Below are 4,492 nucleotides of genomic sequence, written 5' to 3' on the forward strand. Positions count from 1 at the left end.
AAAAACATTTACCCCCAGTCCCTGCCTTGTTTTTTCTTTCTCTTAAAGTATCTTTTGCAGAGCAAAAAAGTTTTTGATTTTGATGAAGTCCAGTTTCTCAATTTTTTTCCTTGTTCTGATAGTACTTTTGGTGTTATATCTAAGAACTCTTTGCCTAGCTCAAGGTCACAAATATTTTCCTATACATTTTCTTCTAAGTGTTTTACAGTTTTACATTTACATTTAAGTTTTATGGCCCATTTCAAGTTATTTTTTTATTAGCACAAATACATTTCTTTACTAACCAAAGGGATGATCCTAATTAAACCAGCACTTTAATTGCACATAAGATACTAATGGAGGTTTGCTTGTTGAACTGAGCTTGTTCATTCTCTCAGCTAATTACTTTCTAAAGTGATGATAGAATTTTTATTCTACTTTTTTGTAGACCTGATTACAGGTGACATTGTTCAGGATGCGGTCCACCATTAATTTCCCATTTTTTAACTTTCTTGTTATTGTGCTTTCCTTTCCATTCCTGATGTTGAACCAATGTGCCATGTATGAAGTTGTTGACAGTCTGTGTTTTTCTGCTATTAGCTGTAGTTTCTTCAAACTTCTCCGCCAGGGTACAAGAGAACTGTGTTGGTTTCAGAGTGCTCTCAGTATTTATGATAGTTTTTGCTGTCACAAGAGATGTTACAATCTGGTCGGGCCATTGCATGCATTTTTCACAGAACTATTCCCACTCCTAGTTCCATCGTGTATTCATCAAAGCATTTGCTGTCCACTCGATGCTATTGTCCTCCCAGCTGCTGAATGGTGGCCAGCATGGGTGTGCGAGCAGAGCAGGGTCTGGCTCAGGGGTGGGGGTAGGATATTGAGCCAGGTTTTTTGTATAAGGTGTGAGATACGTGTCTAGGGTGATTTTTTGACATTTTGGTTAGTACTATTTGTTAAAAAGACAATTGTTTTTTCCATTGAACTGTGTTTGCACCTAAGTAAAAAATCAGTTGACTACAGTATTTGTATGGATCTATTTCTGCACTCTATGCTACATTGATCTATGTGTCTCTGCTTTCATCAGTACCCACTGTCGTGATTATTGTGGCTTTATAGTATAATTAACTTTAGAACATCTCTGCGAGAAAGAAACAAATTCTCTCAAGCAACCTAATCAGTTTCCTTTTCAGTCTTCTTATCCAAGCAAATGGATTATTTCTCAACAATTTTATCTTCAATGTTCATTCAGTTTATATATTGACTCAGAAAGGTTGTAGCTATACTTCTTGTAGCCTTTCCCTGGATAGAAAAAGACCCCCGTACACTATAGCATTTAAGTTGAGTTTCTCTGCATCGAAGTCAAAATGCAAAAATTTGCGTGCGCGTGCACACACACACACACACACACACACACACACACCCCACTCACCCACCCAAACCAAAAACCATCTACTGAGCTATCATCTGCTGACATTCCCTTAAGGGGCTTTCCAGGGTGCTACCACCTCTTATAGGCCCCATCACTCTGACCAAGCTGCCTGGACAGTGGTGACACTTTACCACCCATTGATAACCAGCTTCCTGTCTGGTGGAGTGTCAGTTGGTGGGAACCAGCTGTTATGATTCATCCCACTTAAGATTTCTGCCTTTTGAGAAGTGACGCTAATAGACCTAGGCTGAATGGTGTCTGATTGGGAGAATTTTCTTTTTGATTTCTAGTGCCTCAGCAACTGAACTTTTTATTTTAACAGGTACGTTCCAATTTCCAGTTTCTGTGGAAATTCAATAGAGAGATAAATGTTGTTTTCATCAAGTGTTTGTACCGGCTATTATTTCTTCCTGAAAAACAAACAAGCAAGGTAACTTCTCTTAAAAAAGATACTTGTGTTATGAATTCTTTAATAGTTTTCCAAGCTTTCTGGCTTCTGATATTCTGCAAAAGGCAAAACATTTCCAGCCTAAGATATGACTTGTTACATTTGGATTTGGTGAAAGAATTATTGAGTGCTTGAGGGGTAGCTTCGCATATCTAGAGGGGATGGCCTTTCTCTTGTGCTACTGAAGCCAGTTTCATCCTTTTCTTTGTTTTTGTCATTTTCTTACCTCTGATAAGCTTATGAATATTATTTAAAAACAAAGTTTGTTAAGGGTCAACCCCTTATGGTTTACAACCATAAGGACAAGCTGTTGTAAATATAATGAAAGAACAATATAAGAAATATACATTTTAAAATATTGATAAGGGAAAGGTGTACTGGTTTTTATGAGTTATGCAAAATTAACATTGTCCTTACTTTTTTAAAAACAATTTTCAGCAGTTGCACATGGAGTAACAATTGTCCTTACTTTAGAGATGAGGAGAGAGCAGAGCATGCCATGAAGGAGGAGGACTGTGATTACATTAGGGACATACCAATCATGGTACCAGTGGCATGCATGGGCAGAAGGGGAGCCTATTACCAGCAGCCTTTACAGGATGGGCCAGATTTCTTCAGCATCACTGCATATAAAGTCACACCCCTAAGTATGAGAAAGTCAAATTGTGATGGAAATTTTGCTAATGCTAAGAAGTGCTGGTTTCCTATAGCCAATTAAAGTAGTGCTAGCAGTGCAACATTTTATAACATTTGGTAGTAACAAGTGATTTTATCTTTGGGCTGGCGATACCTTAGGGCAGACATTCTCAAACTTTAGTGTACATAAGAATCACCTGGGGAACTTGTTAAAATTTAGGTCCCTGGGCCCCAGCCCTCAGAGGTTTTGATTTATTAGGTCTGGGGAGTGGACAAGAATCTGCATTTTAAAAACAAACCCACTCTGTTTGGCACCCTGACTCATTTCTCAAAAGGTTGCAAAATTCTCCTAACAAAAACTATTACCCTTCAACTGAATTTTTAAAATACTCTTTCACGTAGTACAAGTAAGTGTTGTGAAATTTAATGATAGTTGAGCTTCGGGGTTCCAGAGAGGTTGACAATAACTAGTTTAGATTCCCTAGGTGTGAACTAAGATATAACATGCAGTGAGCGGTATAAATAGACTTAAGTTAAATTTCTTTCAATTAGAAGTTATTAGTTACACAATTTCCATTTCCAGGTCATCTATGCATCCACAGATGGCATTAGATAAGGGAGCTAGACCAGGCATGGTCTACCTAGGGAATTTCACAAGGTTCTTTTATAATCATTTATTGCCTACTGTGCCCTTAATGATGTTACTCAGGATCCCATTAAGTTAGCCATGAATATAGTAATTGGTCCCCTGACGATAGCCAGGGGGAGTCAAATCTTGTGGCTCCACCCTATTCTGGTCATGTTGGAGGCAAGATAGAAATTGTTGCTTGTAATCTTCAAGAGCACTTTTCCTTTCTGGGGATAAGGTGCACTGTGCTCCCAAGCACATTTGTCAAAACACAGCAGGAGTCCCTAGAGAGTCCTCCCCCTCTAATTCAGGCTGGCACTTATGACTTACTTTTAAAAGTAATTTGAAAATCCCATCAAATACAAACAATCAAAATCCAGATTCTCCACCAGCTATTCTGTAGATCTAGTATTCCATTGTTTCCATCTGCCCAGATCAACCACTTAAAAATATTTTTGGATAAGGTTTTTCCTGCCTTTGTTGATACTTAGGTAAGATGGAGCATTTCTAGAGACTGGACTCAAAGCAAGTACACAAATGAATATGATATAAACTAGTTCTGTGTTAGCAACGGGGAATCAGATTTTGCTGATTTGGTGTTCATATTCAGACAAAGTTCTGCAGTTTGTGGAATTATAATACCAAACCAGAGGTTATTCCTGATTCATTTGAATGAATCCCCGTGCTTGTGGTTCATGTATATAGCTGGCTTTTGAAATTTTTCTAACTTTTCATGGCAAAACTTAAAGCAAAGAGAGTTATAGAATCTTCCAGATATGGAAAGTACTTTAAAGAACATACACTCCTATCTCTTGCTTATTATTTATTTATTTGTTTTGACATCCAGGATACACACTGGATTACCTAATTTTTAACTCTCATCTTCTACCTTAACTGTCACTAAATTGTCAGCTTTTTAAGGGAGAAGATTGTTTCTTACTCGAGTTTGTTTTTAATCACTGTGAGATTATATTACGTTCAGCTTCTTGAGGAAGAAGGCTTCATTTTGCACAACTGCCCTGAATAAATATTTTTTAATTTGATCATTCAGTTGGCAGATGTTTTTTCTCATTCCCTGTTTTCCAGTTGGTGTATTTGGCTGCCATATTTCCTCAATTCTGACCCCTGCCCTATCACTTACTAATGTATGACCTTGGGCAAGTTATTTAACCTCTCTGTGCCTTAGTTTTCTTTTCTGTAAAATGACACTCAATAGCATGATGATAATGTTAGCTGTTGTCTTTGTGGATATTTTTTAGCATGATTAATATTTATGTGTCTAGATTAAGTAGATACACTAATAATAGCTGCCATATTTTGAAGACTTTCTTAGTACATTTCTGCTGCTATAACAAAATATTAATGCCAC

The 4,492-nt window shown here is 37.3% G+C and overlaps 1 pseudogene; it reads right to left on the reverse strand.

The window, feature by feature from the left end:
* Positions 1-408: 408 nt before the first annotated feature.
* LOC116464944 (fatty acid-binding protein 5-like) lies at positions 409-812 on the reverse strand (annotated as a pseudogene).
* Between the last annotated feature and the right edge of the window lie 3,680 nt (positions 813-4,492).

The sequence above is a fragment of the Hylobates moloch genome, unplaced genomic scaffold, assembly GCF_009828535.3.
Source record: "Hylobates moloch isolate HMO894 unplaced genomic scaffold, HMol_V3 SCAFFOLD_2325, whole genome shotgun sequence".
In the NCBI taxonomy this organism is placed as follows: domain Eukaryota; kingdom Metazoa; phylum Chordata; class Mammalia; order Primates; family Hylobatidae; genus Hylobates; species Hylobates moloch.